The 24,989-nt window shown below is 40.4% G+C and overlaps 1 pseudogene; it reads left to right on the forward strand.

Annotated features, from left to right (window-relative positions):
* Window positions 1-271: 271 nt before the first annotated feature.
* Window positions 272-716, forward strand: LOC110201391 (H/ACA ribonucleoprotein complex subunit 3 pseudogene; annotated as a pseudogene).
* Window positions 717-24,989: the final 24,273 nt, after the last annotated feature.

Here is a 24,989-nt window from a genome sequence, read left to right on the forward strand (position 1 = left end):
GAGTAAAAACTGAGGGACTCAGAAAAGGCCTATTAAAGGTGATAGAACTTGCGATGAATTTTGAAGAGATCTAGGATTCTAAGAGGCAGAGGTAAGGAGAGAGAGCGTTCCAGGCATAGAGGAAAGCCCATCAGGGCTGGAGATGGAATGTTGTGCATGGACAACAGCCAGTAGGCCAGTTTAGCTGCAATGTAAAGTGCGTGAGAGAGAGTCACATAATCAGCTTAGAAAACTTAGCTGGACCGATTCTTTCCGTGGCAGATCTGGATTGTGAAGTGAATTGGATGTGATGTTTCTGCAGTATTACCTCAACGAGCAAGGGGACCAGGTCTACACCCTAAAGAAAACAGACCCTGCAGGACAACAGCCCTGTTCAGCTCACCCAGCCAGATTCTCCCCGGATGATAAGTATTCAAGACACTATCACTATCAAGAGATTCAAGGCTCTCATGACCCAACAAGCAAGATCGGTCCTCTGAATTACCAACCACCAAGCAATGGCAGCCACCAAGGACTTTGGCCCAAGAACCTTTTCCTACATCTAGGAGACCTCATTCAGAAAGAGCTCATATCTTGGACTCTTTAACCCATTCTCATAACTTTCCAGTTACTCCATTTGTACACTTGCTTCTTAGAATCTAGTCTCAATTTGTCTGTGTTCCTCTCTGTACTTGGTAGCAATCAACCTAAAATGAAAAGCCTAAAGTTGACCCATCTTTTTAATCAATGTTGTAGGCTATTAAAGCTGAAATGATTTAGAAAAAAAAAAAAAAGAAAGAAAGAAAACTTAGCTGGAGTCAGATAGTGAAGGACTTTAAATGCCAAGCAAAAGAATTTGTATTTTATCTCAAAGACAAAAGGGAGCCATTGCATCTTCCTGGGCTAAAGTGACAAGGTGATGTACTTTAGCCATATTGATTCAGCAGTCAGATGGAGGATAGATTTGAAAGAAGAGAGTCTGTCTGTAAGGAGACCAATTAGGAAACCTTTTCCAATATTCCAGGTGGGAGAAGATGAGGGTCTGGACTGGAATAATTATGTGAGTAGAACTATGCAGACAGATTCAAGAGATATTGGAGAAGGGAAACTGACAAGACTTGGCAACTGATTGGATCCAGGGGATGAGAGAGAGTGGAGTGTGGAGAATGACTCCTAGATCACAAACCAGAAACAGGGAAGTCAGGAAGATATGGTGAAGGAAATTAGGAGGAGTTTAGGGAGGAAGTTAATGAGTTCTACTTTGGTCATGTTCAGTTAAAGATGTCTATGGAAATCCAAATGGAGACATCAAGTAAGCAGTTGAAAAGTCATTCCTGGAGCTCAAGAGAGATATGAGTTTGGTTATGTAGAACTGGAAGTTATCTACATAGAAATGATAATGGAAGCCATGGAAGCTAATGTGATCATGAAAAAAGAGTGTAGAGAGAGAAAGAAGAGAGGGCCTAGGATGGAGGCCTAAGATACATTCATGCATAGAAAGTAGGGCATGTATAATAGAATTGTAAAGAAAACAACTAGGCAGTATTAGACTAACAAGTAAGAAGAAGCTCAAATAAAATAAGATGTGGAAGCCTTAATGTACTCTATGTTATTATTATTATTATTATTAATTATCCTACAGTTATTAGGTCTCTAATTCATTCCCTGAGCTGAGTTCAAGCAATTTTTATAGAGCAATTTAGGGGCTTACTGGTATGTTTAACAACTGGGCTCTGAGAGGAAAATGTATGCATATGTACTTTTAAGTTCAGTATTGATTGATTAATACTTTCTTGGATAGAGATAATCAACAAAACAGTAAATAAAGCCCTGAATTATAGTGATTACCAACTTCTGAGGTATAAATGCTCCCAGTGAAAATTTAACAACCAGCTCTCAAAGCTCCAGCACACTCTTAGAAGAGAACCATAACAAAGTAATCTCACAAAAACCTCAGAGAAGTGAGAGTATAGTGAAGGAAAAGATTGTCCACAGTATCAAAAGCTACAGAGAGAGGTCAAGAATAATGAGGACTGAAGAAAATAATCATTAGACTTAGCAATAAAAAGATCATTGGTGACCTTGGAAAGAATTGTTTCAGCCAAGTGTTGGTGGGGAAAGCTAGTTTGTAAAAGCTTGAGAAGAGAGTGGGAGGTGAGCAAATGTAGGCCATGAGATAGCTTTTTCTCAGAGTTTCACTGTGAAAGGGAAGAGAGACAGAGTGATAGCCTTAGGGAATGCTAAAACCAAGTGGAGTTTTTGTTTTGTTTTAAGGTCAGTGAGACCTAGGCATTTTTGTGTTGTTGCTGTTCAGTCATTCAATTGTGTCTGACTCTTTGTGACCCCATGGACCATAGCATGCCAGGCCCTTCTATCTTCCACTATCTTTTAAAGTCTGTCCAAGTCCAAGTTCATTGTTTCCTTGATACTATTCATCCATCTCATCCTTTGCCATCCCCTTTTCCTTTTACCTTCAACCTTTCCCAACATCAGGGTCTTTTCCCATAAAGCCCCTTTTTTTATTAGTTGGCCCAAGTATTTAAGTTTTAGCTTTAGTATTTGACCTTCTGATGGGGTTGGGATCTGGGCCCCAGAAAGGAAAAAAACCCCAAGTCTATAATCCTGTCAACTGGCCTTTCATTGTGGCTACACCCAATCTCCCAATTCTGTTACCTTTAACCTAGCCTGGACTTCCTTTGTTTTATCTCCCTATGTATGGCCCTTGGCCATTTCCCACCCTTAATCCTAGCTAGGCTCCATTCTCCCTTGGCCACAAGGTCCAGGTCCCAGGAGTTCTGCTCACCCCAGCTTACTGGCTACTCCTAGGCCCCTCCCACAGTCTTTCTATATATAAGGTCCACCTTGTCTCCATTAAGATGCTTAGATTCTTATAATCTAGCCACTGCTTACCCATCTTCAGACTCCTTAAGAGTCTGCCCAATATGACAATGTTCTAATAAACCTTGTCTTTGGCTGGAAGAAGGCTTGGGTTGAATTCTTTCGGACAGGACCTGTATGTTGTGGTTTTGGGGTCCCAGCACCCCTGAACCCCTAAATCGCATCACTTACAGTGAACGGCCTGAATTAATTCCCGAATAGTGTCACAGAGAGTTGGACAGGATTGAAGCTACTCAACAACAACAAAAACAACACATTTAGAATTTAGAGTCATAAGATCAATCAATCTAGCATTTACCTGGTGCCTATTATTGCCAGGCACTATGGTAGGTGCTAGATATATGAAAATAAAAATAAGACAGGCCCAGCCCTCAAGGAGCTTAAATTACATACATACATAAGGGAATGGTGTCTAAGGGAGGCAGTTTGGGGTAAGGTAATCACAAGGATTGTGAGTGGAATCATTGGGCAATAGATTATCACACCTTTCAAGTTGTAGTGGTAGATGAAGCATGGTCTGGACCAGGCTAGGTAGATTGGGTTGAGTGAGTTTTCGCTCATTCTTCTATCAGTCAGGATAGCTAAGTTCCAAGGATGAATGCTCAGACTAAGTGGATTAATGAAATCATATGGCAGCCTTCCCATAAAGATCACTTTATCTAATCCCCTCATTTGATAGGTTAGGAAACTGATGCCCAAAAAGATCAAGTGGCTTATTCTTAGTCATCCTAGTAGTAAATCTAGCATTCAAATCTAGGTTCCCCAACTCCAAATATATCACTCTTGGAAATCATAGAAGGTTAGATGACCCTTGGAGATCTTAGACATCAGTTAGTCCAATTTATACATTTTAAAAGATGAAAAATTCTAATATTTAAAGTTAAGGTGAGTAATCCATACTGTCAGGAATGGAACCAAGAGAAGAATGAATATCACGTTATTATCTTTTTTTCCTCAGGCAGGAGACAGTTTTCTTGGCAACCAAGTTTCTAGTCACTTTCTTGCTCCACCCTACCCCTCTTCTGAGACACTCTTCATAGATAATGTGACATAAAATGATTAAAATTTATCCTTAAATGAGTCCAATGACTACCTCCACTTGGCACAGACCTCCATTTTCACCTTCATCTCCACACCCCCAATATATACATACTCATAAGTATATTCAAGTTGCTATTTATCACCTTCATATCCAGATTCTGAGTCATTTGACTTTTCCTCCAAATTTCTAGAGATTACTAGGAGAGCAGGAATGTGCCAATCAGATATTTATATATGCCATGACTTAGTCAACATAATTCCCCAAATTCTGATATTGAGATCCCTAGCCTGCAGAGATCACCTGCCTCTGCCTGGTTCTAGAACACCCAGGGCAGCCAACACAGAGTCATGTTCACAGATCTTTTGAATGCCATTCGTCCCTCACATTCTGTCCATATACAGGCAAAATGAAAAAGGCATTTTCATTCAGTTGAAAGGGATGGAAAGAGAGCATAAGCATTTATTAATCTATTGTGTGTTAGGGACTCTGCTAAGGGTTTTACAAATATCATCTTGTTTGATCCTCCCAACTACCCTGGAAAGTAGGTGTTGCTATATTGTCTCATTTTGCAGTTGAGGAAACTGAGTCATAGAGAGGCTAAGTGACTTGCCCAGAGCCACACAGCTAGGAAGTGTCTGAGGTCACATTTGAACTATCTACTGGACCACCTAGCCACCAATGGGATACTCCACTTATACAAAGAGGGAGAGATTCCCTAACAACTAGGGAGATGAAGAAAAGCTTGCCGCTGCTTCCTAAGGGCCCCGTGGCCCTGCACCCTGTAGACCCCCAAAACCGTCCTCTGACCTACAGACTTCCTGTATGGACTCTGGACCTTGCCATCTCCCTCTAGGCCTCCCTTTTGGGCCTCCTGTGACCTGCCCTCTAGCTGAACTCTGTTTCACATGTGGTTTTTTCCCTCCCAATTAGAATGCAAGCCCCTTGAGAGTAGGAACTGTATCACTTTTGTTCTATCTGTTCTCAGTGCTTAACACAGTAGCTGCCATGCAATGAACAGTGGTTTTTTAAATGCTTTTTCTTTCATTCATACATAGAGATGAGGGTTGGGATATTAATGTCAAAGGAGAGCAGTCAAGCTAAGCTGGCTGGGATGTGTGCATGAAGGGGAATAATAAGTGACCCTGGAGTCAGGAGGACCTGAGTTCAAATCCAGTCTCAGACACTTGACACTTACTAGCTGTGTGACCCTGGGCAAATCACTTAACCCCATTGCCTAGCCAAAAAAAAAAATGAAATAAGCATGGAAAAGTAGGCTGGAGCCAGAAAGCAAAGGGCTTTACAAAGTGTGTTCTTCTTTCTCACCCTGTTAGGTTGGTGGGTGGCCCATTATTATCCTCATTCTACATATGAATAAACTGAGTCTTTGAGAAGTTAAATTACTTACCCAAGGTCACACAGCTAAGAAGGAGGAGATCCAGAATTTGAACCCAGATCTTGCTATTTCCAATTCCCAAGTACTTCCCATCATACTGCACCAACCCTAATGTCATACATAGTGGAGGCAACATATTGGAGTGGAAAGAATACTGGATTTGGAGTAAGAGGATATAGGTCCTACTCCTGCCTTGGCAACTTAATATCTTCATGACTGTTGGTAAGGTCACTTAACCTCTTTGGGCCTCAGTTTCCTCATCTGTAAAATGAAGGGTTGGACTAGATGACCTCCAAGATCTCTTCCAGCTCTAACTCTTGAGTCCCATGATACCTTCTGACTCATTCTGGGATTTGCTGATGTTTCAGTTTTCTCTGAACAAATAGGTGCTTAATAAATGCTTCTCAACTTGGCTTTTCTGGACAGAGCCCAGTTAAAATATTCCCACAAGAATAAGTAAAAGTAAAAATATTTCCACAAGAAAAGAAAAAAAGCTCCTTTGAGTCTTTAGTTAGAAGGATCCAGGTAACACACTGGATAGAGCCTTGGGCCTGGAGTCAAGAAGACCTGACATAAAATCTGGCTTTAGACACTTCCTAGCTGTGTGATCCCAGACAAGTCACTTAACTTCTGCCTGCCTCAGTTTCTTCATCTGTAAAATGGGGATAGGGATAACACCTCCCAGGGTTGGTGTGAGCATCCCAACTGAGATAATATTTGTAAAAGGGCTTAGCACAGTGCTTCGCATATAGTAACTACTTAATAAATGTTTATTCCCTTCCTTTAATTAAGGCTCAAGCTCCCTAGAAAAAGAGGGCTCAAACAGAGAGAGGATAATAACAGACTGCAATTCATGCATTTTCTAGTAGAAGTAACTAGCATTTCACAGCTGCTCAAATGCGAGTGGCAGTTCAACATTCAACACCATATCGCTCCAGATGCAGAGAAATCGGTCTCGGGAGCATCGTTACCATCCCTCTGCAATCACTCTGTTACTGTCTAAAGGAGGTCAAGGCACTGGAATTATCAGCCGGAAATCTCAGGCTGACCTCGTGAGGGGAACAGAAAGGCACCAGCATAGTCTTGAAAAAGGCAGTGAAGTTCCTCTAAGGCTATGTCTGATTATGTAACTTACAGAGATTGTTTGGGCTTTTTTCTGGGGTAAATGAGTGATCATCTAACTCTATTAGTCATTCGCTTGAGAATCAGCAAGGCAGCCTATACAGCTAGAGCAAGGCTTTTGCTGTGTTGACAATTAGAACAACCCTCAAATGGACTAACTATGTGTTGTCATCCCATTTCAAGACTGACTTCTCTGCATATGAGTATACCATGATGGATAGCCCCAATCTTTCTGTTTGCCTGGTTTCAAACAGTATGTGTTAATTCTTGACCCCCCAGGGCAGAATGAGGACCAATCGATAGCTCAGGACCACTGGACCATGTGGAGCATCCTTTAGTGAGGATCCTAATCTTGTCCTCCTGGTGCATGATTGTCATGTACCCTGTCCAGGGCCCAGGATTTCAAGCAATAGCTCAAAAGAGAGTTCACCAATAAATTCAACATTTATTAAGTATCTTCTGTCAGTTAGCAGTCATTTATGAAGTCCTATTATGTTCCAGGTTCCGTGCTAAGCACTGAAAAAAGGAGCTTACATTCTAATGGGGGTAAAGGAGTTGAGGGAGAGAGCACATAAAGGGAAAATGAAAAGGGTGAGGGGAAGGAAAGGAAGGTACCCAGCTTAGGGGCCAAGACTTCCTGTGGAGAAATCTAGAGGATAGCCTGGTGAGAATAAATTAAATTAATTGATTTTAATTAATTAATAATTATTATATTGTTATAAATGATAATTAATAAATTAACAAATAAATTAAATAGAGGCTGGGAAGAGTCATCCTAACAGAGGAAGAGGCTGCAGAGGTGAAGTGTTCTACATTCAGGGCTGTGCTCTAAAGACTTGCTGGCTGGCTTTATTGTGGAATGGGGGTGACCCTGGGCTCTTGAAGGTTATGCCATTTGAATATAAGCTCAGGTCTTACCATACTGGAAAGGTTTTGAACATGGACTTTGTATATCTGTCGTCCAATGTCTAGCTTAGTTCATAGAACTTTATCACCTGATAGTCGGCCACTGTGATGATTTTTTTTTTTGGCTAATCAACTACTGAAATCATTAACCTGGGCATGGAGGAGTTGTCATTTGTATCAGTGGAGGGAATGTCCACTCTGAGGAAATCATAGCTCCTTCAAGGTGTTGGAGTATTGAAGGATGTACAGAGACCTCTAATAGGTAGTGGGGAAAATACAAAGATAAATGGAAAGAGAAGGAAAGGGAAGAGAATAAGCATTCATATTGTACCTACTGTGTACCAGACACTGGTACTTAATTATCATCTCATTTGATCCTCACAACACCCCTGGGAGGTAGATGCATATTATTACGTCCATTTTATAGTTGAATAAATTGGGACAAATAAAGGTTAGATGACTTAACCAGGATCCAAAGCTAGTCAGTTTATGGAACCAGATTTGAACTTCACTAGGTGGCACAGTGGATAGAGTGCCAGGTCTGGAGTGGGGAAGACTCATCTCCCCGAGTTCAAATCCAGCCTCAGACACTTCCTAACTGTGTGACCCTAGGAAAGTCACTTAACTCTGTTTGCCTCAGTTTCCTCATCTGTAAAATGAGCTAGAGAAGAAAATGGCAAACCATTCTAGTATCTTTGCCTAGAAAACCCTAAATGGGGTCATGGAGAGTCGAACATGACTGAAAACAACCGAATTTTCTGATTTCAGACCCACTGTATCATCAGTTGCTTCTAGGCAGAGAGCTTGGTGATCTGTTTTCCCAGAGCATGGGTATTATTGTGAGGATCTGCCAGTCCATATGAATTGTTAAGAGTTGCTAGTCTTCAATGAGCAGGGTCATCTTGTATGAGTGGAACCACTATCAGTTTGACAGATGAGGGGTGTCTAGACTCCTAGGCTCTTATCTGAGATATGCACTATCTCTAAGGCCCCAAAGAATCGCAGAATCTCAGGCACCATCTTGTCCAACCTGTACTAGAACAGGAATCCTTTCTTTCAAAGGAGAGACAGCATGGTAGCATTAGAGGAGTATAGGGCTTGACATCAGAGGACATGCATTCAAATCTAAGCTTTGCCATTACCCTCTTTATAACTTTGGGGAAGTTATTTTATTTCTCTGGGCCTCAGTTTGCTCATCTACAGAATAAGGAGGGCCTGGCACAGGCACTTATCTCCTCCAACCTGGACTATTGCAATAGCCAGCTGGTTTGTCTGTCTACCACAAGTAGTCTAGTCCATTTTCCACTTAGCTGGCAAAGCTAACTTTAATTCCTTTACCTCAGGTCTGAACTTGTCAGCCCTTACTCAATAAAGTACAGTGACTCCCTATTACTTATAGGATCAAATATAAAATGTTCTATTTGGTGTTTAAAGTCCTTCATATTACTCAATAAAGTACAGTGACTCCCTATTACTTATAGGATCAAATATAAAATGTTCTATTTGGTGTTTAAAGTCCTTCATAACGTGCTTCCTCCCCTCCCCTGCCCCAACTTTCCATACTTCTTTCATCTTATACCCTGCCCCTCAATGTCCTCTGCTATCCAGTGACACTGGTCTCTTTGTTGTCCCTTGAATGAGACACTCCATCTCCCAGCACTAGGTATTTTTGCCCCCATGCATGAAATGCTGTCACTCCTCACCTCTGCCTCCTGACTTTCCTGCCCCTCCAAATTCCAGCTAAAATCTTACCTTCTATAGTAGGCCTTTCCTATTCCTCTTAATTCTAGTGCCTCACCTTTATTAATTATTTCCTATTTATCTTGTACATAACTTGTTTGTACATGCTTATTTGCACTCTCTATTAGATTGTGAGCTCCCCAAACACATGAACTGACTTTTGCCTTTCTTCATATCTCCAGCACTTAGCATAATTCCTGGCACATAGTAAGCACTTAATAAATGTTTATTGACTGATTGACTGAAAGACAGAATGATGTAATGATTATCGAGCTGATCTTGGAGTCAGGAAAACCTGGGTTAAAGTCCCACCATTGACATCTAATGACATCTAAGTTCCCTCATTGGAAATTCTCTCAACTAGAACTGTTGAAAAAGTGAAAAAGAGGGGCTTGGACTAGATGACCCCTTTGGTCCCTTCCAGCTCCAAATCTGTGGGCTTGTGAAAATCCCTGATGTGTGGTCATCTAGCTTTCCCTTGAGGACCTAGTGATGGTGACAATGATGGTGATGATGATGGTGATGATGATGATGTTGGTGATGGTGATGGTGATGGTGAACCCACTACTTCTGGAAATAGTTAATTCCACTTTAGAGGATTTTTAGTTACGAAGAAGTTTCCCCTTACATTGAACCCAAATCTGCCTCTTTATTACATTGCTGCAATTTCATTCATCAAACATTCGTATACCCAGCACCTAGAAGAGTGAAAAACATGTTAATAGGTGCCTAATAAATGTTTTTCATTGATTTATTGATCAATCAAAATTAATTTGTGCAAGGCATTACGCTGAGTGATGAGGATACAAAGATGAACATTAACATTGTCCCTGTACTCAAGAAGCTTGCAGTCTCCCACTTTTGCTCAAAAATAATGCAATGTGGGAAACAAGCTGATCATAACTGTACTTTTTGAGCCATCTCTAGAGCTGTCAATTAACTAAGTTTGGGCTGGGGTTTTGGTCTTAAGTAGGTTGAGAGGGGTCACATTACAGGACCATCAGGAGACTGTTCTACATATTTACTTTGACTGCCTTTGGTGACTATGACCATTCCTTAGCCTCCATGATGTTGTGAATACACTTTGTGTTTCTTCCTATAGTCATCCCCCACAGGAAAGTAGTCTAGAGTCTAGCAATGGTTATGAGTAGCACAGGGAAAGGGGCTTCTACTTTGGCTGTCAGAGAGAAGAGAAACATGGAGGAAAGTAGAAAAAAAAAAAGACAAAAATAATGAAGATAAAAAAATCAAAGGATCTTAGATTTAGAGTTGGGAGGGACCCTAAAGGTCACCTGGTCCAACCCCATCATTCTGGGGGAGAGAAACCCAAGGGCCAAAGAGGTCCACCATCACACAGGTAGTAGCAGAGCCAAAATTTGAAATCAGATCCTCTAGCTACAATTCCAGTATTCTTTCCACCATATTGTGCTGACAGACAAGCAGGGAGGAGGCCTGTTTTCTCAGCTTAAAGCCAAATTGATCAGTGGGCTCCAGACAACTATTAAGCTAAAACCATTCTCTCGGGTGACTGTCTCTATTTATGCCATGGCAAGCCCACATGGAGAGAACCCATGCTTGCTATCTTCACCCACACTAGTCAAATGTTTAGATAAACAAAGATGTTGAATGAAATTCTCTATCTTTTATTTGAACATAAATTGTTATTGAATAGAAACTATAATATCAGGTCAAATTCCATGTAGGAGGTATGCAAGAGCAATTGTCAAAAGCACAAAGTAAGTTTATTTCAGAATATACACTAGTGTACCTTTCTCAACAGGAAAGAAGGGCCAAGGGCCAAGGGCCAATTCAGCATAGGGAGAGTAGGGAAGAGCAGGGAGCAGGAAAGAATCTCTTCAATTTAGTAGCCTTTTTTCCCTCCTGTCTTTACCTCCATACAAAACTCCACCACCCCACCAACATTTTTTTTCATTATTTATTCTCTAAAGACTCTGTGGTGTTAGGTTTCCCAGGGTCTCTCTGCCCACTCTATCTCCTCTTCTAAACATTCTCCTTCCAAAACAAGTTAACTTAGTTTCAGACTGGAGTATTTAAACAAGATCCTCTAGACCAAAGGAAAATCTTGTGCAAATGTTCCAAGCTTCAAACATGCTTAAAATTTGAGTTACAAGAGAAACCCAGAGGTGATTTCAGTTCAGTTAAGATAGGTTTTACTGAATCTAATCTGATTCTTTGGGGCTTTCACCAAGGACAGAATTTTAGTGGATATCCATACTTAGGTAGTGGAAAGAATAAGAGGACCAGTGGAGGTGAGAAAGAAGACTCAAAGGAACAAGAGGAGAACCTGAAAAGAGCAGTGTCTTCAGTGGCCCATCAGGAATAGAAGTGATACAACTCTGAGGTTTCACTTCGTACCCATTAGATTGACAAAGATGACAAAAAATGAAAATGGTAAATGTTGGAGGGGCTGTGAGAAGACAGGCACATTAACGCACTACTGGAAGAACTGTAATTGATCCAAACATTGTGGAAAACAATTTAGAACCATGCTGAAAAGGTCAACAAATCATATATACTGTTTCACCCAGTGATACTTCAAATTGTCATATACCACAACGGGGTCAAAAAAGAGAGAGAAAGTCTCATATGCAAAAATATTTGTAACAACACTTTTCATAGCTTCAAGAGTTGGGGGGAAGATGATGCCCAGATGGATGAATAACTGAAAAAAAATGCAGTATATGAATGTAATGGAATATAATTGTGAAGAAAGAAATGACAAAAAAAGACTTGTATGAACAGGTGCAAAACAAAGTAAAGAGAATAATGTGCATGGTGATAACAATAATTCAAAGGAAAAAGGCATTGAAAGACTTCACTTCAATCACAACTATAAGGAATTGATAGTGAAGTGTGACAGAGGGAGGCAGTGGACTATAGATACAGAATGAGGTCTACATTGTTAAGACATGGCCAACATGCTGATATGTTTTACTTGACTATATATATTCATTACAAAAGAAGGTTCTGTTTAGGAGGTGAGGAGTCTCTGTGAGATGAATATGGTATATGTTTTTTTTAAATGAGCTTCATTAAAACATTACCTATGCAAGAATCTCTACTATACCTTATGAATGGTCACCTAGCCTTTGCTTAAAGACCTCTAGAGAGAGGAGCCCACTACTTCCTGAAGCGTCTGATTTCACTTTTTGGATTGCTCTAATTGTTAGGAAGGTATGTATGTGTGTGTGTGTGACAGAGAGAGAAAGAGAGAGAGAGGAAGAGGAAGAGGGAGAGGGAAGAAGGGAGAAACTGTGGACAAGGGACAGAGTGAAGATATCCTGATAATAATAAGGGAGGTTCCAAAACAAGAAACCAAAGTAGATATAGTCATGGGGCCATTTAGGAAAATCTTTCTTTCTGAGCAGGGAGGCAGCACTTTCTGGGATGGTGGTCTGGCTTTAAGGTTTGCAGAGCACTTTATATATTGTACCTCACTTGATCCTCATTACAACCCTGTGCAGTAGATGTTACTATTATCCCCATTTTACAGATGAGGAAACTAAGGCTGAGAGAGGTCAAGTGACTTGCTCAGAGTCACATAGCATCTAAGCCAATATATGAACTCAGATCTTCCTGTCTATCCAAGTCCAAGTCTATCAACTCACTATACTACCTATGAGCTACTAGTGAAGAACCAGCCTAAGTCCTGGATTCACACACTCAAATTAAGGACAAAAAAGCAGATTTTACATCAGCCTGGCCAACCAAATGCATAGTGAGAGCTAGGTTGGTTTTTTTTTTTAAGAAATGTGTAGAATTTATTGTATGCTTTTTTTTAATCAAGCAGGATGAAATGGAGGTTCCCAGTTTTGTCTACAATCCTTTTTTTGTGTTCTGCTACACATAAAGAAATGTTCCTTTTTTGCTATTTAAGTTTAGAATATTTTTAAAAGGAAAAAAAAAAAGGTGATCCTTCCAGGGAGTTTACTTAAAGAAAACTAAAGCATTTTCCCATTGAATATTTAAAACATTTAAAACACATCTTTTGTTTAACATATCTATTTTTAAATTAAATTTTATTTTTTAATCAGCAAGAATCCTCCTCTCCCTTCCACCCCACACCCAATTAAGAAAGAAAAGGAAAACATCTGTTACAAACATGAATAGTTAAACAAAATGCATTTCTGTGTTGGTCATGTCCAAAAAATATGTTTCATTCTGCACTCTGAGTCCTTTACCTCTCTACCAAGAGGTAGGTAGGTGGCATTCTTCATCACAACTGGAATGGTGGTTAATTATTATTTTGATCTTTATGATATTATTGTCATTGTATAAATTATTCTCCCATCCTCCTCATTTCATTCTGCAAGTCTGTGCTAAGTACTTTACAAACATTATGTCATTTGATTCTCACAGCAACCCTGGGAGGTAGGTGCTATTATGACTCCCATTTTATGGTTGAGGAAACTGAGGCAAATAGAGGTTAAGTGACTTGTGCTGAGTAACACTGCTAGAAAGTATCTGAGGCAAGATTTGAACTCAGGTCTTTCTGACTCCAGGCCCAGAATTCTATCCACTGTGCCACTTAGTACATTCAGAGCACTGAAAGCTTATAGATCCCCAACACTAGTTGTCCCTGAGATCTTGGGATAACACAATACTCAATACTCAATAAAAGAAAGAGCAGGACCAGTCCAGGCATACAAGTCTTTCCAAGTTTCTCTGCAATAGGTAGGCACCCCCCCCTCATTTTCTGATTTTTTTTGCTATCACAAAAAAACATGCTACTATAAATATTTTTGTACAGTCTTAGTGTTTGTTTTACTTAGGATACATCTCTCCCTTAATCTAACCTCTTCCTTCTTATTTTCCCCCTCTTCATTCTCCTGTTTCCCTGTTTATTGAAATTTATTTCTGCATCCATCTCTGTGTGTGTTCTTCCTTTGACTAGTTCAGATGAAAGTGAAATCCAAATATCACCTGATCCCCCCACACTTTCCTCCTTATTTGCATAGATTTCTGCTTGCACACCTTAATTATGTGAGATAATTTCCCCTAATTTGTTTTTACTTTTCCTTCCCTAGTGTGTTCCTCTTCCCCTCCATTTTCATTCTTTTAAGAAGACATAGAAGAGCTACTCCCAGGCTTTCTGCCTAATTAGACTGCCTCTAGGATTCCTGACAACGGTAGTGTTTAGAAAATATATGTGTATCATCTCCCCATATTAGGAAGTAAACAATTTATCCTTGTTTAGTTTCTTATGATCATTCATGTTCACCTTTTTATGCTGCTCTTGACTCCTATGTTTGTACTTCAAAGTTTCAGCAAAGCTCTGGTATTTTCATCAGGACTGCTTGGAAGTCAGTCAGTGACTTAATAAACTTAATAAACATACACAGTCCCTTCCCTTAAGGAGCTCAGTCTAATGGAGGAGACAACATGTAAAGAACTATGTACAAACAAGCTATATGCAGAATAAATAGGAAATAACTAATAGAGGAAAGGCACTAGAATTAAGAGGGGTTGGGAAAGGCTACCTATAGATGATGGAATTTTAGTTGAGACTTGAAGGAAACTAGGAAATTCAGAAGGAAGAGATGGGGGAGGTGAGAATTCTGGGCATGGTGGACAGCTTGTACAAATGCCCAGAATTGGGGGATGGATTGTCTTGTGTGAGGAATAGCACAAGTCTTCTATTTCATTAAAAGTCTATTTATTCCCCCTGTGGGATTATACAGTTTTTCTGGGTAAGTTATTCTTAGTTGTAAGTCTATATTGTTTGCCTTCTGGAACATTATATTCCAAGCTCTCTGCTCCTTTAAAGTTGTGGTTGCTAAATTATGTGTGATCCTGACTGTGGCTCCTCAGTACTTGAATTTTCTTTCTGGCAGCTTGAAATATTTCTTTCTTTGATCTGGAAACTTTAGGTTTTGGCTATAATGTTTCTGGAAGTTTTCATTTTGGAGTTTCTTTCAGGACGTGACTTTTAGATTCTGTTTCTAGGTTGCCTAAGAGATCTGTACAGTTTTCTATTAACATTTCCTCCTTTTTATTATGGATTTTTGTTACTCCAATGATTCTTAAATTACTTCTCCTTGATCTGTTTTCCAGGATAGTTGTTTTTGCTATGAGATGCCTTTATATTTTCTTCTAGGTTTTCAGTCTTTGGACTTTGTTTGAATATACTTTACTGTTTCATGGAGTAAAAAGTTTCTATTTGGTCCATTCTAATTTTCAGAGAGTTTGTTGCATGAGCAAGGCTCTGTACCTCTTATGATAAGTTATTAAGTCCATTTCCACATCTTTCTTCCGTAATTTTCATTTCTTTTCCAGTAATTTTTCTTTCATTTCATTTATAAAATCTTTTGAACTCTTTAAAAACTCTTATTTCATCTCTTTCAGGAATAATATTTGAAGTTATGCCAAAGTTGTTTTTTCTTAGGGGGTTTGCTTATAATTATTTTGGAGTCATTCTCTTCTTCTAGGTTTGTCTCTTGGCTTCAGACACTTACTATCTGTGTGACCCTGAGCATCCCTGTTATCATAATAGCACTTTATGGTGGAATTATTTTCCTTCCTCATTCTTCTAGCTTACTTCCTGACTTTTATCTTTATGTTTGGATCAGGCCCTGGGCACTTCTGATGAGAAGGTCTGGACTGGTCCTGCTGTTGCTTTCTTGGAATATTGAGTGTTGTGTTATTCTAGAATCTCTGGGACAATTCCGGTTGGGGACCTGCAAGATTTCAGAGCTCTCAAAGGCAGTAGGTGGCACAGGTGATAGAGCTCTGGGCTTGAAGTAAAAAAGACTTGTTCAAATCCCATCTCAGACACTCACTAGCTGTATTATCCTGGATAAGTCACTTAAACCTCTGCTTCCCTCAGCTTCCTCAACTGTAAAATAAGAATCATAATAGTGCCTACCTCCCACAGTTGTTGTAAGGATCAAATGAGATAATATTTGTAAAGTACTTAGCACTGTGCCCGGTATATTGTACGTCCTTAATAAATGCACATTTCCTTCCTTCCACAGTGGTCTTATCCTAGGCAAAATCTGATTGCTACTTCCCTGACCTGCATTTAGGTGAGGGCGACATGTCTGTGGGCTTAACTTGTTGGTAGTTCTAGTAGACTGCTGGTGGACTCAGCCACTATCAGCCAACTGGAAAGCTCTGCTGGTTCAGAGTGACAGAACTGAAGGTTTCCCTTTGGTCTGGTATTCCTTCACAGGCTTCAGACTGGACTAGAATTTAAAATTGAGACCCCATTCTCCTCCTGGGGTCTGAGTCACACAGCTGCTACTTGCTTCTAAACTTGCCCAGTATATAAGCTAGGTCTTGTGATTTCTCTTCACCCAAAATGTCACCCTTAGGTCCTGGTCACCTCCTCATTTCACCCTGGATCTGTGATCCAGAACTGGGAACTGAGTGATAGAGCTGCCAATTGGCACCAGTTCCTGTATCTTGCACAAGTTTAGGCCCTTCCATGGTGAATATGGGACTTCCTTTTGCCCTAGTGCACATTGCCCTAGAGCACTCCTCTCCCTGAATGCAAGTACTTCATAAATTGTTCCTGGCCAGACCCTGCGTCCCTACTGTCCCAGTATTTGCAGACCTGTCTCTCTCACTATGCTGACCTGAACTGGGGAAATGATTTGCTGTGTTTTTTTGTTTTTGTTTTTTGTTTTTTAATTTCCTGATCAGAATTTGGTCTAGAAAATACGTTTGGAGGAGCTGGGAGCTGAAAAGAGCTTACTGTATTTTCTCCTTCTGTTCTGCCATTTTGACCCTACCTCTGAGAGTTGAGTTTGAGTTAATATAAAGTCAAGACTGGATAGGAAGCCTGAAGAATAGAACTAATGACTTGTAGTTTATGCTAAAGCTTGGGATTAAAGTATAAGTATCTTTCTAATTCGTAAAACTACTAACCTTTTCATCTTTTACAATCCCTCTCCCTTCTCTCACTTCTTTCAAGTCTTCCCCTTTATACTTAGGAGTAAATCCCCACAACACACCTTTTAAAGTCCAGGGTTGGTCCATTGTTATGGAGGAGGAGGAGGAAGGAAGGAAATCCAGGAACCTTCGTCTGTGAAGGAGTTCCGGGTGAGAAGCAATCCAGAAAAGCTAGAAGCACTGTTAGTAACAAATATCCAACTGAAAACACCAGCTGGTTGTATTGCCAGAGCTTAGCACAGTGTCTGACATAGAACAAGCACTTACTAAGAGCTTGTCCACTTGCCTGGACCTAGTCAAGTTCTACTTGATCATGGATGGGTTTGTTTGTTTGCTTCTCCATACTTTGTTTTCCTCATCTCTAAGAGGGTTTGTGAAATTTACCTCGTGAGAATATAATATACAAATATAAAATCTTTTCAGCTCCTAAAAGAAAGTTACAACCTAAATCTTGGGTGGCATTTTTGTGGTAAACACACAGCAAATAGAAAAGCTGAATTCTAATGTCAAAGCTGGCCAGGACTTCAGAATACCATATTATTTTCCTTTTGTTATTAGTGCCTCATTTTCTGTTACTTTTAAGTATCCAGGTCATGGTTGTTAAGCAGAGCTTAGGACATTTTGTTAAAATCTTGCATAAAACCCCCCTTAAACTGAGCTGAAACTGAATCAGTACTCTGGAGGAAGAGTCAGGACTAGCAGAGGGCAGCTAGAACTTTGCCCCAGGAACTGAGAGCCAGGGAACCTCTCCCCTCCTTCCTACTAGAGAGGGTCTAATCCCTTAACTGTTCCCCAGGCTGCCATTCTTAGAGTCCTATTAATAGAAGCCTAATAAAGCTGTCCCAGCCCCAATATTCTAACTTCCTTATGGGCCCCACTGAATAGCAGGCATGTCCTGATTTAACCACATAATCTAGCTTTAACCACAGGCCCCTAGACTCAATATAGCCACTGCCCCTCCACTGACTCATTATCCTAACTTCCTCCTATATGCCTCACTGCCTCACTAGAACATTAAGTGTGTCCATGTGATGGGATCCCAGCCACTACCCCTAGCAAGCCACTTGCCTCCAGACTCAATATAGCCACTGTGCCTGGCTAGCCACTCCCCTCAGAACCAATTTACATATTTGAACAGGTGTGTTCTTGCACTCAACCACAATCACATGATCCATTTTAGCCCAAGATAGGACCACAATAGCTAATCAATCACAAAGCAGCACAACCAGGATATTTGACCACCAAATCATTACCTAATCCCTTAACAACCCCCTCCTGCCTTTTTAATATTTATAATTTCTATTGTATAATCAACATCATTACACTATAAAATTGCCTGTTTTATCTAACTAAGTTGCTGGTTCCTCTTGGAACTTAGCCCATTGGATGTGTCATTCCCAATAAATGCCTATACTTGGATTAGAGGTGGTCTGACTTTGAATTCTTTAAGATGATCCCTGAAACAAACCATGAAACCACAACAATTTTGGCATCCTTAGGTGGGCAGATTCTCTGACTCTGACCCCCCCCCCTCAGAGAGCAGAGTCTCTGATTCAGACCACCTCTACTCCAAAGGCAGACCTATCTTTTTCCCCTTCTCTTAGCTGGGAGGTCCTTCAAGCATCTCAAGGTTTAACTGGATCATTTGAGCCCTAATGCCCAGGGACCTTGTGGGAATTTCACAGGGATTTCTTTCTGAATGCATCTTTTTTCCTCGTCCTTCTGGTGGGATGCCACTGAAGAGAAGAATGTGGCTATAGAGGACAATCCCTTAGGCTTACTGGCATTCAGTCCCGCTCCCACCTCAAGGGACTACTAAGTAAACTCATCTAAGTACCAAGCTGTAACAGAGCCTGGCCTCAATATAATTTAGAGAACCAAGAAAAGTTATCACTATCTGTGTTTTCTGTCATGCTCCTCTCCTATGCCTTCCCTTCCAACAAGGCAGAATTATCTCAGCATGCCTCCTGGCCTAGATGCCCACAATTAGCACAGGGTCAGCAGGGGGGATTAGTGGCAAAGATAGTACATGCCAGACACTGGTCACCTCTTCCATCAAAGTAAACTCCTTCCTGACCTTCCTTAGGCCCTATTCTCCTCTGTCCTGCCTTCTCACTATGCCCTCTCAAACCCTCCTCCATTGTTAACAAATTGTCTTTCTTTCTAAACTTCTCCCTTTCACATTCCTTTCACCTTCTGGTGCCCACTGAAATCTAATTTCTTCCCCAAGACTGGCTGTGTCTTTTCTCTCTAACCCATTTCACAAAAGGCTAAGAGGAAGATTTAACATACTCTTTCCTCCTCATTGCTATTGTCAAATAGCTCCTCAACCAGCATCAAGCAGCAACCATCTCCCCACCTTTAAATTTCACTCGATTCTAAGAGATCCTTACTGCTATTATTTATGTACCGTCAGGTCACTTCGTGACTACCAAGATTATGGCCTAACAACTTGAGTATCTAGTTTATAATCTTCTCAGCTCCTAGCCCTTTCAAACATTCTGACTTCCACCTCCTCAATCTGCGTGACATTTGTCTCCAGCTCACTGATCTACCTCAGCCACAAAACCTAATCCCACTTCCCTAACCCCTCCAACACACACACACACACACACACACACACACACACACACACACACCCCTGAATTTGCCTCAGCTGCCAGAATACCTAGATATGACTCTGTACTTTACCACATCATTGTTATTTCCCCATGCTATAAAGCCATAGGGAATTAGATCTGGAATTGGAAGAAACCATTTAGTTCAATCTCCTCATTTTACAGAGCAGGAAACTGAGTTCCAGGAAGGTTAAATAGCAGCTAAGTGACATAGTGGAGAGAGTTTTGGACTTGGAATCATGAAGACCTGAGTTTGAATCTTGCCTCAAACACTTACTATCTATGTGACCCTGGGCAGGTCACTTAATCTCTTTCAGCCTCAGTTTCCTTAACTGAAAAATAGGAATAATAATAATAGCACCTACCTCTCAGGGCTCCTGTGAGGATCAAGTGAGATAATATTTATAAAGCATTTTGTAGGTGGTGGTGGTGGTGGTGGAAGTGGTGGTAGTAGTATGTATGTAAGTAATTTAGCCAAGGTCATATACATAGTAGGTGTATTAGATATGCCTTCTGTTACTTTCAAGTATCTAGGACCCAGATTCTAGGTCATGCTTGTTAAGCTTAGGACATTTTGTTAAAATCTTGCATATAATTCCTCTTAAACTGAGTTGGAACTAAATCAATACTCTGGAACAAGAGCCAGGACTAGCACAGGGCAGCTAGGGCTTTGCCCCAGGCACTGAGAGCCAGGGAACATGCTGCCATATCTAGATACACTTATTTAGTATGTTCGAGCCTAGGGGCTCTAAGCCAGTACTTTTTCTATTATACTATGTTGCTCTCATGTTAGAGATACACCTACTATGTGGCATGGTCTCTGGTACTTTCAGTGATACATACCTCTGGACAGAACCCAAGATGGAGACACCTTATACTGAATTCTATCCTTGGACAGTTTTTGCTACAGTGAGGCATCCACTAAAAAGGATGAGAGTGAGGCATGAATGTGGTCACTGTCATTGCTTGGCCAAGGCTTTATGGTTGGTTTTATTGCACGGCATGCCATGCGTTGCTAAGCTTCCCTCTGTTTTTCAGTTGCTAAGTTGCAGAGGAATGTAACATAATTGCTCCCAGAGTAAACGTGTTATACACTCACAAGCTGCAGGAATGTAAAGGGTTGACTGATCAGCCAATTGCTACAATCGGAAGATGGTGAGGAGGAATGTCAAAATGTACAGTATGTGAAACAATAAAGTAACTGTGAATTACAAGGTTATAAATACCCCCGAGAGATTCTGGTGACCTCAAAACTCACTTGAATCTATGCATGCTCAGGAAGGAAGAATGACAGATACAGTGGAATCTGGGAGTCAGCATTCTCTTTTCTTAATGCTAGCTCTGTGGTGTAATTTTGATCACTTTCTCTTATGTAACAGTAGTTACATAGTAGTAGCTATAACATAAAACTTAAGAGGTGACAAGAGCCTTCTCTGTCAAGAGAGTTGATGCTTGCCTGGTAAACAACCATGGGCAACTCAGAGGCAGGGGAGCTACCTGAATCAATTATGTGGTGTCGCACACTGCATGTACTTGTTAATTAGCTTCCTTCCACTATGGCCAAGAAATGCAGTAGAGTAATAGGACTACAGATCCTTACCCTTGTTCAAACAATTTCTCCTCCTCAGTTTCTACAACTATAGACCTTCTGATAAGGTGGAATACCACCTGGTTTTGCCACTGCATCCTAAAGACACCTGGGCTTTACCATCTGCCCTACCACTGAGCCCTTAGGACTTTTAGGCCTTGCTCTCTGTCCTGAACTCTTATATGTCTTGTCTCCTCTAATTAAAATGTGAGTTCCTTGAGAGCAGGGACTCCGTGTGTGTGTGTGTGTGTGTGTGTGTGTGTGTGTGTCTTTCTATATCTCTCTGTCTCTGTTTCTGTCTCTATATTTCTCTCTCTGTCCCTATTTCTATTTGTCTCTGTCTCTCTGTGAGTCTGTCTGTCTGTCTCTGTCTCTCTGTCTTTCCGTCTCTCTCTCTCTCTGTCTTTGTCTGTCTCTGTCACTCTCTCTCTCTCTCCCTGTCTCTCTCTGTCTCTCTGTCTAACTGTCTGTCTGTCTCTCCTATTTATATGTTCTTGTTTAGTTGTCTCAGTCATATCTGACTCTTCATAACTCCACTTGAGGTTTTCTTGGCAAAGACACTAGAGTGGTTTATCAGTTCCTTCTTCAGCTCATTTTACAGATGAGGAAACTGAGGCAAACAGAGTTAAGTGACTTGCTCAGGGTTGCACAGCTAGTAAATGTCTGAAGCTGGATTTGAACTCAGATCTTCCTGACTCCAGGCCTGGCATTCTATCCACTGCATCACCTAGCTGCCCTTCCTATATGTAAGCTCAATGCTTAACACAGTGTTTGGCACATACTAAGCACTTTAAAATGCTATTCATTCATTCATCACTTTCCATATTTATACTTTAACATTTCAAGGACCTACAATTTTGTTGATGTGTGCATTCCCTCTGCTAATACAGGCTACAGCTCCTCTGGTTTAGCAGATGATCTTTGAAAGTTGCTATGAGGGGCAGCTAGGCGGCACAGTGGATAGAGCACCGGACCTGGATTAAGGAGGACCTGAGTTCAAATCTGGCCTCAGGCACATAATACTTACTAGCTATGTGACTCTGGGCAAGTCACTTAACCCCATTGCCTAGCCAAAAGAGAGAGAGAGACACAGAGAGACAGAGAGAGAAAAGAAAATTGCTATGAAAAAAAGAAAAAAAATTTTTTTAATTGCTATGACCAAAACATGTATGACCCTGAATCCAAATTGGTGACTACCCCAGAGGTGGAGAATCTGTGGCCTAGAGGCCACATGGCCTTCTAGATCCTTGGGTGCAGTCTTTTGACTCAGTCCAAGTTGAACAGAACAAATCCTTTTATTAAGAGGATTTGTTCTGTGAAGTTTGGTTTTGGTCAAAAGGCCACACTTGAGGACCTAGAGGGCCACATGTAACCTCAAGGCCACAGGTTTCCCACCCCTGGATTAGCCTCTCCTAACTTAACTAGACTGGTCTTTGGATGACAGACATGCAGGCCCTCACTGTGCTCCTATTCATTAAGCAGCTACAGGGTTCATTGGTTAGCATGCAAGACCTCCCAGCCTCAATTTTGTCATCTATAAAATGAGGATAATTAATATCATGATCTTCATAGGATCTTTGTGAAGCTCATATGAGATAATGGATTTAAGGCGCTTCACAAACCTTATAGGGCTATAGAAATGTTAGCTATGATATTACCCAGTCCTTTTCATCTTGGTAGAGCCTTCCAGAGCAGATTCTCCACTGCAGAGGCCTTCAAAAACCTAGGGTCATCTTGATGTCAATGTAAGGCATCAAGAAGGACTTTGATGGAAGGCTCATTATAAAAGAAATCCCATATTAGTTCCCTTTATAGCCCTTGAAATAGTCTATTACCTTCCTCTTTTGTGGGCATGGAAAGGAAAACAGAATCATTAATTCTAGAGCTAGAGGGAAACTCAGAGAGCATCCATTCTAACTCTTTTGTTTTAAAGGGGAAGAATCTGAGACACAAGAAAGTTAGATGTCTTACCCAAGATCACATAGCAGTAAGTGCTAGAAGGATGATTTGAATACAGACCTTTTGACTCTTGAGCCAATGTGCTTTTACACTGTAACACAGAGGAGCTAACTTGTAATCATGTGCTGAGTTAGGGATGGTGGAGACTAAAACTATACATCTTTATTTATCTAGTTCAAATATTTTAAATTCCAAATTGTCAACCTAGCTTCTTTTGGAGAATTCCCTGAATGTGAGGATTGGTCATACTGAGAGAGACATAAAAGTCTAATCTTTGGTGTTAAGAAGCTCTCTTCACTAAAAATTGTAGATTTAAACCATTGTGGAGAACAATTTGGAACTCTGCCCAAAGGGCTATAAAACTGTGCATACCCTTTAATCCAGCAATACAACTACTAGGTCTGTATCCCAAAGAGATCATAAAAAAGGGAAAAGGACCCACATATACAAAAATATTTATAGCAGCTCTTTTTGTGGTGGCAAAGAATTGGAAATTGAGGGGATGCCCATCAGTTGGGGAATGGCTGAACAAGTTGTGGTATATGAATGTGACGGAATACTATTGTTCCATAAGAAAGGATGAGCAGGCAGACTTCAGAAAAACCAGGAAGGACCTACATGAACTGATGCTGAGTGAAGTGAGCAGAACCAGGACAATGTTGTACACAGTAACAGCAACATTGTATGGTGATAGACTTAGCTCTTCTCAGCAATGCAATGATCTAAGACAATTCCAAAAGAGTCTTGATGGAAAATACTATCCATATCCAGAGAAAGAACTATGGAGTCTGAATGCAGATCGAAGCATACTATTTTCTCTTTTTTTAATTTGTTTTTTCTTTCTTGTGTTTTTTTCTCTTTTGTTCTGATTCTTCCTTCACAACATGACTAATGCGGAAATATATTTAATATGATTAAACATGTATAGCCTGTATCAGATTGCATATCATCTTGGGGAGGGGAGAAGGGAGGGAGGGGAAAAATTTAGAACTCAAAATCTTATAAAAGTGAATGTTGTAAACTAAAAATAAATTAATTACTCTAAAAAACACCAGTTGTGGATTTAAAAATATCCTGAGTTTCCAGAAGCTCCAGGATCTTCTGGAAATGAATATTCCCACTGCTGAGATAGACAGGAGCAAAGTCTACCAGCTGAGATTTCTATTCCATTCAGCAAGCATGTATTAAGTGCCTAAATGTTCCAGGTACTATATGCTAGGTTGTAGGATCACACAGTCATAAACTTAGAGCTTGAAGTGACCTTCTAGGTTTCTAGTACAATCTCTTAGCTTTATAGATGGAGAAACTGAGACCCATAGCAGTTGATTGATTTGCCTGAGTTCACACAGATAGTAATTGGCAGAGCTAGTATTCAAACCCAGGTGCTCTAACTTAAGGAGAAAAATGGAACAATCATTGCCTCTAGAAACTTAGAGTCTACTGTGAAAAAGCACCAAGTACCCTGCAAAGTAAATATAAAGTAATTATTGGAGAAGGTGGAGATAGAAAAGGAAATGGCAAACCACTCCAGTACCTTTGCCAGAAAAAAAAATGCAGTACAGTCTATGGGGTCATAAAGAATTAGACACAAGTGAATAACTGAACAACAAAATATTATGGGAGGGGATCATTGAATGGGTAGATGAGCTTCTGATGCTGGTCATACCTGAGGACAAGATATAATGAAGGCAGAAAAATTCAACCATTTCTTGACTATGTGGGTAGACCTGAGGCTGAATTCCATGTATTTAATCTGAGATGCCTTTTATTTTTTTTATATTGCAGTGGCATGTTTCCTTATGTTCAAAAAGCACTAAGCTTAAAAAAATC

This window comes from Phascolarctos cinereus, unplaced genomic scaffold (assembly GCF_003287225.1).
Source record: "Phascolarctos cinereus isolate Bilbo 61053 unplaced genomic scaffold, phaCin_HiC Scaffold_2;HRSCAF=192, whole genome shotgun sequence".
Lineage (NCBI taxonomy): Eukaryota > Metazoa > Chordata > Mammalia > Diprotodontia > Phascolarctidae > Phascolarctos > Phascolarctos cinereus.